The sequence below is a fragment of the Equus przewalskii genome, chromosome 1 (assembly GCF_037783145.1).
Source record: "Equus przewalskii isolate Varuska chromosome 1, EquPr2, whole genome shotgun sequence".
Classification (NCBI taxonomy): domain Eukaryota; kingdom Metazoa; phylum Chordata; class Mammalia; order Perissodactyla; family Equidae; genus Equus; species Equus przewalskii.
This window is the reverse complement of record NC_091831.1, coordinates 125,116,481-125,127,185: the sequence shown is the minus strand read 5'-3', so window position 1 is coordinate 125,127,185 and position 10,705 is coordinate 125,116,481. Positions and strand designations below refer to the sequence as shown.

At 46.2% G+C, this 10,705-nt stretch overlaps 1 pseudogene; it reads left to right on the top strand.

Annotated features, from left to right (window-relative positions):
- Positions 1 to 1,727: 1,727 nt before the first annotated feature.
- On the top strand, positions 1,728 to 2,030 carry LOC139083961 (copper transport protein ATOX1 pseudogene; annotated as a pseudogene).
- Positions 2,031 to 10,705: the final 8,675 nt, after the last annotated feature.

The following is a 10,705-nucleotide window of genomic DNA, read 5'->3' as shown; positions in this document are numbered from 1 at the left end:
ACTGCATTATGAATATAACAATATTAATTTTATTAATACCGTTGTCATTGATAACAGAAGCACCAGACATCTCCTATTCACCTTTCTCACTCACCCCGCCTCTTCCCCACTCTACGCTGCTTCCCAGGAGACCGACCTCCGTGGACCATCTCCCACACTCAGGCTTCCAGTAGGCTTAGGCCCATGGGCAATAGTGGTGACAGGAGGGCCAGAGGAAAGTGGGGAGGGGGTATATTTCCTTGGTTTCCTCCCTGCCAGGTCACCATGGTTTGGCTTTGTGCCTCTATTAAGGCCACAGCCAGTGTCAGAGGACCCTCTCCATAGACACCCCCATCTTGGAACTGGTGTCACCGCTTCCTCCCCTCTAGGCCCAGGGATGGGGTCTACACTCCCTCCTGTTGCTGGCCCCAGGGTGCCGCACTGTCCCTTGGTAGTTTTCCTAAGCTCTGCCCTCACCCTTTTGTAAACAGTCCCTTTTGTAAACTCCCCTCAAATCCCACAGACCCCCTGCGGCAATCCTGAGTGACACACATAGCTTAGAAATGATGTAGAATTGTTAGCTGTGGCTGTTTTTAATAATGATCCCGGACAAAAAACGTGGTATAATCTGAAAAGCTGCTAAGAATCCAAATAAATATAAGATCCTGAGGTGATTCTCTGGCAAATGTGTGTATTGTAGGTATGGAAGGGACCTTGCTTCCCTCATCAATGCAAAACCCGGGACCTCCAAGGTCAGCTCTGGAAGGGCCTTGCCAGGTAAGAGAGCAGAGAGAGGGAGGGTGGGGGAAGGAGGCCGGCCCAGCCTTGACTTTGTTCCCGGGGGAAGTTTCTTACTCCGTCCCACCGCCCCTGCTGCTGCTCCCCTTTAATGCTCTCTCCGAAATTTCAACCACAGCCACAAAAACAACCTTATAAACATTTAAGGAGAACAAAAAGGAGAGAGCCTGAGCAAGAACCGCCCAGTGAAGCTGCTTCCAAACCAGCCTGGAAGACCAGGGAGCGTCGTTCTGTTCCCCAAGTGGCTCACACTCTCTCCAGGCTCTGAGGTCCTGTCCCACCCAGGGGCCAGCACACCTTCACAGGCACCTGGCTGGAGTTTCTCACCTTCAAGGTGGGCGTAATGCCATTGTAAGGGAATCAAAAGCATTCATCTATGTAAAGGGCCTGATGCTATTTTCAATAGCAGCAGCAGCAGCAGCTGTAGTTATTAATGAAGATGATGGCTGTGGAACACGAACACGTGTTTTGACATCTAGGGTTGGAATTTACGCCAGGAGCCTGTGTCTAAACACACAGTCCAAAGAGTGTCTGGGCTAGAGGATGAAAAAGCGTGAAACGCCTGGTGTCTGCACAGAGACTATACAAGTTGGCCCGTAGATGACTTTTGTCAACAGAATGAAGGCATGATGACAGACCGATAATCAAAAACTTATGTTGTTCTTAACCACCGAGTCTTTAGAACCCAGCTTAACATTTCCACATCTCAGCTTTATTCTGAATCTCAAGTACTATTTAGTGCTGTCACATAGGGGTAGACTCTGGTGACTGAAGGCGCAAGGCTTGCCCTGACCCTAAATGACCCCAGTTGGTAGCTTCTTGAGTACTTATATCTCAGTGATGCTTTTTGTATTATGATTTGGCCTGTTTCCTCACTGTAGGCTTTTAGTAACCATACCTTATTGCTTAGACAATGATAAATGTGTTGAAATATGTTGAAATGTTAATAAATATTGGTTGATAATGTTTGGCTAGAGTATGGGGGCCAAACCACCTCAGAGTTATTGGTGGTCTTGAGACAACCCCATAGCTCGAGACTCTGGATTTTGAAGAAGCACCAGTTCTCCGTGGACCTGACCTGTGAAGGCTGGTATAATGCGGTCACGCAGGGCCTCAACAAGCTGGGAGAAGTTCAGTTTGACATTGACCTGCCCAGCAAGAAGGTTCACATCGACTGTGAATACAGTGTGGACTCTCTGCTGGAGACCCTGGGGCAAACAGGAAAGGCCATTTCCTGACTCGGCCCCAAGTAGTGAGGGCCCTGGGCACAGGGCCTGCAGGATGAACCCAAGGGGGCAGATGCTGGTCCTCTCCTGACTTTCAGACAGACCTGGGACCTGACAGGCCTGCTCAGCGACAGGAGAGTCTGCAGAGACCCCCACTTGCCCTGCTCCTCCCTAGCTTCCCTGCAATAAAGTCAAGATACAAATAATAATAATAATAATAATAATAATAATAATAATAATGTTTGGCTAATGATCACAAATGCTTTCTCATCTTCCATTTCCCCTCTTTATCATTAACTGCTTCTAATCTACTATAAACTTGGGAGCCAGAAGTGAAATCTTGTAGCTGGGTGCGCTGCTGGAAGGAGTCAGTATTGGAAAGCAGCTTATTTTTCCTTGGGGCCTAAAGCCCGTGTGGAGCTCCTTTTGGGGAAAGCTGGCTGCTTGACCCTGCTACCATGAAGCAGAAGCGGGCAACAAACCCAAGAACAGCTGGCTAGCAATCATCCAGCAGCCGATGAGACGACCCCCAAAGGATGCCAGTAACTATCGGAACCAGTCAGACCCTCTCTTTTGGAGAGTTTGAATGTGAGTCTCAAGAGGGCATTCCATGGTGGGGAGGCTGGGGAGGAGGAAGAAGCCTGCAGAAGTGCAGAAAGAAGGCAGTGAGCAGAAGCCCCAAGGTAGAGAAGGCTACAAGAGTAGCAACGGCAGAGGCAGAGAATAGCTTTGTTGCCTGATGGTGGAGCCCCAGAGTCAGGAGCAATGGGTGCCAGGGGCCATCAGGCAATGCTCCAGCCACCAGAGCTGCAGCGATGGCAAACGACCCCCTGGACCGGGTCCTGTGACTCCAGGGCTGTTTCATGGAGAGAGTTGGTGCAGCGTAGGGGCTCTCGTGTCTGTGGCTGTCTGGGCTGCTTTCATTTGTTTGTTTAGGAAGGTGAACTGTGTGGAGGTAAGGAACTCAGATTTGCTCCAACTAGAGTATCCTTACTTCCTTGATTTTTTTAAAAAAATTTAAGCATTCAATCTATGGAGCCTGGAATATATATTAAAATTCACTCAAAAGGAGACATACTTTTGAGCTGAGGTCCTATTTTCCAATTTCTTTTCCTTTCATTTCGGGTTTGGCAGGAGGTTTTTATACCGCCTCCCAGGTGTGGGGACCAGCCACTATGCAGGGCTTGTAAAGAATGAAAGGGATTCTGAAAAAAGTTCCACCAAATTCCTTTCCAAGATGCTGTTAGCTTTAAAATTCCTACTCAAAGTATCAGCTAGCATGACTTTCAGACACTCAGTTCAAGGTCATGGAATGCCTCTGCCTCCTCATGTCTGCTTTCTCAGCCCCTCAGCTCCACCAACTCCCACCCTACGCTGTCGCTGCCTTCTCAGACTGTCTTGCTCCGCCACTCTTGCCTTTCTCTGTGTTCTTCTGACACAATGTAATACTTCCCAGCACCAGACATTATTACACCGTGTTGATAGATAAGGAACCCAACTGCCAGTGTGAGAGACAGAGCAGAGCTCAGTGAAGACATTCGTTGTCAGCTGTCTCTGGGGAGTGGATGGAGAACATAGCTATGAGCCCAGGAAAGCCAGAAAAGAAAGGCTTTCTAAATAACCCCCCAAAAATCCAGAAGCCATAAAGAAAAAGGAACATATGTGATTACATAAAATATTTCAAACTTCTGAATGGCAAAAGATACCATAAATAAAATCAGAAGGCAAATGACAGAGTGGAGAAAAATATTTGCAGCACACGTAACAGACAAAAGGTAAATGTCTTTCCTATACAAAGAGCACTCTACAACTCAATAATAAAAACATGAAAAGCCCAAGAGAAAAAATGGGTTAAGATTTGAAGAGATTTTTGCTTTATGCATTTTCACTAATTTTCAACCAAATTATAAAATGTGATAGCATTGTAAGGATGTTTGTGATAACTGATCGATCGGTGGCATGGCTATTTTGCTTTAGTTACTGTACCAGGGCATTTCCATGTGTTAATTTTTGTTATCCTTACAACCCCCTATGAAAGATACTATTAGAACCATTTTGCAGGTGAGGAAGATGGAACTTAAAGAGCTGAAATGACTTATCCACAGACTTTTGCTGTGGCCATGGCTCATAGGCAATTAGAAGCAAAGGTGTGGTCAACAGAGGTGACACCTAGGTTGTTACAGGACTGGATTTACAGTTGCCAATCTGATGAAGCCCCTTTGAAGGGCCTGAATAGTCCTTAAAAACTGGGTCTCAATGTATCCTTCCCCTGCTTCCTCTTCGGAAGGCTTTCGATGTCCTGGCTTCATTGAATCACCATACTCCAGCCCGGGGACCCAAGTGAGGGTGGAGTAAGAGCAGGGCTTGAAGTCCCCAGCACTAGAGGGCGACTTTACCTCCTGCCACTACTCCTGGATTAAGCAATACCTAATGGTAGTCCAGGTGTGTCAACTGCCCACATTTTCAAGAACACTTCCAAATCTTTTGCCACCTCTTTCTCAGGACACATCCCCAGCTGGGAAACCCCCAGAATGCCCCTTCCACAAAGCTGACAGCCCTTGCACAGGCTGTGGCAATGACTCCAGACCTCTGGAGAGTCTAATTTTGTATAGAGGGAGGGAGCGCTAGTCTTCCTTGCTGGGGTAGGGTAGTAGGGGGAGTCTGTGTAAGGCCAAAGATGCCAGGAGATGCTGGACCCAGGGGAGCGGGTGACATCCAAGAAGGGCAAAGCCAGTAGTTCTGAAATGAGTCTGCATGGGTCATTAAAAAATCTGGAGCCACAAAACAATCTTGGGGAGTAAGGTAGCCTGGAAAATACAAAACACCATGAAAGAGACAGCTAAACGCCTGAGACAGTTCCTCGGTTTGTGTTAAACGATGCTGGTGTGTATTTATGTGTGCTTGCGCATGGAGAGGAGTCTTCTGAGTCCTGATGACTTGATTCAAGTATCACAGCACCTGTCACAAGCTTTAATCTCCCCACCTTCCAGTTGAAGAATCTTCCCTCCTCCCTGACTGCAGTCCCCAGTGCAGGCCACCGTCCCAGCTTTCCTGGGGGATGGGCAAATTGTCCAGGATCTTCAGTCCTGCCCACTGAATCAGATCTGCTTCCCTGCAGCAGGCAGCCGTCCTCTGTTTGGCTCGGGGATCTTCAGAAAGCCCCTGGGTGTTACCAGATCATGGCCTTCAAACTTTAACTGCAACCCTCAGCAAGAAATACATATTATATCACAACCCAGTACCCAGGTGCTTGTTAGTGTGGGTCCGTGCCCACACGTGCACACACACAGACACTGGAACAAAGTTTCAACAAACAATACTTAATACTTACCCAATTTCCATGATGCACTCTGGCCGTTTTCCATTCTATTCTTTATCATTTTTTGAAACATTTGCAACTGCTTGCAATTCACTCAGTTGATTTCAAGACCAATGGTTTAAGACCAACAGGTTGAAACACACTCAAGACAACCAAATTATGCAGACATTTTGGAGAGAATAGTTCAGTTTGCCACAGCCATGTGTACTACAGGAGAAACCAAATCTCTCAGGGAGAGATTCTCAGTCACCATAGGGTTGACTGCATTGAGTCATATGCTAAAAGGGACCACTGTAATTCTAGAATAAAAATAAGATTAAGTATTGAGGGCTTCCTATATGCTAGGTATTGTTCAAAGCACTTTACTCCAGTTAATGCATTTCATCCTCACACCACCACCACACCACGTGTAGTATTATTAATCCCTGATGGACAGATAGTTTGAGAACTTCACCTCCAGGAAACAGCTAATAAGTATGGATACAGGAATTGGAGACAGGCAGATTGGTTCCAGAGCCCCCAACTTCTAAGTGCCACACCTACCTCTGTGACCAGAAACCAGGCAAGGAAAGAGCTAATGAAAATCTGATCCATGACCAAACACGGTCTGTCAAATGTTTTCCAGACAGGGAGGAAGCTAAATGTGCTGTTTTTCAGAAGTGGATGTTGCCATCCTACAGTGAAATTTATACAGTTGCAGCAGGATCCCTGCAAAGCGCTCCAGCTCTAAGTGTTCAAAAGTTACCTTGGGCCTGTTATGTAACGGCATGTTGCATTGAACCTGTTATGTCATGGCACACACGTGCGCCCTGGTCAGTGCCAGTTGTTACACAGTTGTAACAAATCCTCTGCACTCTGGTGTATAAAAGCTCTGGCTGCACTAAGCTTGGGGGGCACTGCTGTGGGAGCTATCCCTGGTGTTCTCCATTGCTTGTGCAAGCAATAAACCTTTTTTCTTCACCCACTTCAGCACTGATTGTGCTTTTCAGTTCTGCACTCATCAAGAGATGGACCCATTGAGTTTGGTTACACCTCCTCCCTGCCCAGACATTCTCGGGCCTTTCACCACAGGTTCCTTCTGCCATCTTTTCAAAGAATGCCATCCACTGCTGAGCTCAGCAGGCTCTGGCAGAATTCCACAGCAGACTTGGACTATGGCTGGAGCTCTGGTGTGGTCACTAGTCCAGGACCCTTAGTCCTGGTGGCCTCTGTGGAGCATTGCTTCAACACACATTTCCTAAGCACCTTAAACTCAGAAGATCAGGGCTGGAAGGCATCTCAGAAACTATCCGAGTGCTTCGGAACTTTCACATGGGGTAAAAGGGGCACAAAGACCTCCTGCCTCAGGACCCCCACTTTTGTCTGTTTCAGATATGGAGTTTCTGCATAAGCTCATACCTGAACAAAACAGTTCTGCTGTTAAAACAAGCTTACTTTGGAAGGTGAGCAAAAATTTTAGGGAGTTAGCTTTCTTTTGGAAAACAATTCATTGAACGTTTTATTATTAGAGTAAAATACACATAATGTAAAATTTACCCTTAGCAACATTTAGTACATTCACACTGTCATGCAGCATCAACCACCACCTAGTCCTAGAACATTTTTATCGCCCCAACAGGAAACCTCATACTCATTAAACAACCACTTCCTATTACTCTCTCCCCAGGCCGTGGCAACCACTAATCCACCTTCTGTATCTATGGATTTGCCTATTCTGGGTATTTCATATAAAGGAGATCATACAGTACATGGTCTTCTCTGTCTGGCCTCTTTCACTTAGCAGAATGTTTTCAAAATTCATCCATGATGTAGCATGTATCAGTACTTCATTCTTTTTCATGGGTGAATAATGTTCCATTATATGAATATACCACATTTTGTTTATCCATTTATCAGCTGATGGAAATTTGGATTGTTTCTACCTTTTAGCTATTATGAATAATACTGCTAAGAACAACTGTGTACAGGTTTTTGTTTGAACACCTGTTTTCAATTCTTCTGGGTATGCCCAGGAGAGGAGTGGCTAGGTCAGACGTTGAAGTTACTGAGGAGCTGCCAAAGTGTTTTCTGTCGCGGCCGCACCATTTTACATTCCCACCAGCAGCGTAGGAGGGTTCTGATCTTTCCACATCCTTGCCAATACTTATTATTTTCTATTTAAAAAAAATTATAGGAGCTGGCCCCATGGCCCAGTGATTAAGCTTGCGCACACCCCACGGTGGTGGCCCAGGATTTTGCTGGTTTGGATCCTGGGTGCGGACATGGCACCACTCATCAAGCCATGCTGAGGTGCTGTCCCATAGCACAACTAGAAGGACCTGCAACTGGAATTTACAACTATGTACTGGGGAGTTTTGGGAAAGAGAAGAAAGAAAAAAAGATTGGCAACAGATGTTAGCTCAGGTGTCAATCTAAAAAAAAAAAAATATAACCATCCTAGTGGGTGTGAAGTGGTATCTTACTGTGGTTTTGATTTGCATTTCTCTAATGACTAATGATACTGAGCATTTTTTCATGTTCTTATTGGCCATTGTATATTTTCTTTAGATAAGTGTCCATTCATGTCCTTTGCCCAGTTTTAATTGAGTTGTTTGTCTTTTTGTTGATGAGTTGTAGAAGTTTTTAATAATATATTCTGGATACAAGTCCCTTATCAGATATATGATTTGCAAATATTTTGTCTCTTTCTGTGGGTTGTCATAGCAGCACTCTCTTGATAGCATCTTTTGATGCACGAAGGTTTTTAATGTTGATCAAGTCCAACTTACCTATTTTTTTACTTTTATTCCTTGTGCTTTTGGTGTCTTTTTTTAAAAAAAACCACTACCAAAGCTGAGGTCATGGTGATCCACCACGTGCTCTCCTACGGTTTCTCACATTTAGGCCTTCTATTCCTTTTGAGTTCATTTTTTAATATGGTACAAGGTAAGGTTCAACTTCATTCTTTTGAAGATGGATATTGAGTTTTCTCACCACAATTTGTTGAAGAGAATCTTTCCCCATTGAATGGTCTTCACACCCTTCAAAAATCAATTGACCATAGATGTAAGGGTTTATTCCTGGACTCTCAATTCTATTCCATTGATCTATATCCATCCTTATGCCAGTTCCAAACTGTTTTGATTACTGTAGCTTTGTCGTAAATTTTGAAATCAGCAAGGATAAGTCCTCTAACTTAGTTCTTTTTCAAGATTTTTTTGGCTATTTGCAGACCCTTGCAATTCCATATGAATTTTAGGCTCACCTTGTCCATTTCCACAAAAAGGTCCTTAGGATTTTGATAGGGCTGGCACTGAATCCATACACTGCTTTGCATAGTATTGCCATCTTAACAATATTAAGTATTTGAATCCATGAACCCAGAAGGTTTTTCCAGTTATTTAGATCTTCTTTATTTTCTTTCAGTAATGTTTACAGTGTATGTCTTGCATCTCCCTGGTTGAATTTATTCCCAATTTTTTAAAAAAAATTAATGGTCTATTTTGGGGAACAGTTTCAGGTTTACAGAAAAATTGAGAAGAAAGTACAGAGAGTTCTGATATACCCTCTTATTTTATCCCTTCTGATGCTGTTATCAATGGAATTGTTTTAATTTCCTTTGGGGGTCGTTAATTGCTACTATACAGAAATACAACTGATTTTTGTGTATTGATCTTGTACCCTGTAACTTTGCTGAATATGTTTATTAGCTCTCATTGCTGTAAATATCTGACCTTTGCTCTGGTCCACACCTTCTCCCACCCCCATTTAACTGTTGAAGAAGCCAGTAGCTGGGCCTTGCCCAAGGTCCTGCTGCCCATGAAGGCTGAGCCTCTGCCCAGCTTAGGCTTTCCCTTCCACATTCAGAGCCCCAGCTCAATCCCTTAATTGAACCTGGGACTTTGCAGGGTAATTTGCAGGCACAAATTCCAGCGACTTTCCTCTACAAAGTCTCCTGTCCATCCCTTCCAACTCCCCAGCCTCCACCCCTCACTCGCCTTATCATGAACCCAGCCGGATTCCCACTGGGACTCTGGCCCCCAGCTCTGGCCACCTGGTTGCAGAGATAACTCCCAATAAATTAAACCTCAGAACCCTTTGCCCCTGACCTCCCACTTGCAGCAGAGAACTGCCCGGGGTCCTACCCGGTCTGCTCCCCACCACTCCCCCGACCCCGGTCTCCCCAGGCACCAACTCGGGCCTCCCAGAGCTCCCAGAGCTCCCAGAGCGCAGCGCAGCGCGCGCTGCCCTGGCAAGCTCAGACCCTCTGCCTGCAAGATGCCTGCCAGGAAAACAGGCAAATTCAGCATGTAAACCAGGATTATTTTAGGGGTTATGGGCCCCCGCTTGGAATCTGGTTTTTATGCTCACCAAAGGCAGCCCTAAAGGTGGAACTTGCATCTCCAGACGCAGAGAAGCTGTGGGCAGAAACAGAGAGGTGGGACTGCGGCCTGGCCTTGAGTGGGTGAGGAGGGAGGGGGAAGGAGGCACCGCAGGCCCGGCGCCCCGCCCGGTTGCCTAGGTGACGAGGGAGGGGGAGGGGGATGAGGGCGAAGTCACTGAGCGCGCTGAGCTGATCAGAGCATATCAGATCTTAACACCATCTAGCAGCACCCATCTCCGCTTCTTCTGCTCCCAATAGCTCAGCCCCAATGGAGGACGCGGGGTCCAGGTCCCCAAGCCCAAATGAATCTTCCCCATTCTTTTACCCTGGTACCCAGTGTTCTGTGCCTCCTGAAGAAATAAAATCCCAGCCCTGGAAAAGGGATTGCAAAGTCTCCTGGCTCAGTGGTTTTCAAGAAGGTTTGTAGCAACAGATCCTTGTTTCAAAGGAAATTTTACCCAGAACGCCAAAATGCAAAACAGACACATAGGGAGCTTCTCACCCCACCCACTCTCCCCAGGACTCTAGGGTTGCAACACCCAGCATGTGAAAACCTCTGGTCTGGGCCCAAACCATCATTTTACAGATGGGAAAAATGAAGTCCCCAGGTGCCCACTGACTTGCTCAAGGACACTCAGCGAATGAGTTCATGGCAGAACCGGCCTCCCCAGGACCATGACAGAGCCAGCAGAAAGCAGCAGAACCCTTGAGGCAGCAGGAAGGAGAACAGGGGTTGCGCGTTGTCTCAGGAACCTGGAATTGCTCGATCTGTTGGGACAACACAACTCTCTCATTTTATAGAAGAGGAAACTAAGGCCCAGACAGGGGCAGTGGTTTATTAGTGGAGTGACCCTAAGAAGGAGTCATATGCCGTTAGAAAGAAGACGAATTTGAGCATTTGGCCCTTTGGCTAGCTTACGCAGTCTTTGATGAAATTCCGAGGTGCCAGATGGTCCGGGGGAGGGGCGCTGGCCTGGGAGTTTCATCCCCCTCTGCTGCAGACAAGCCCCGTGACCTTGG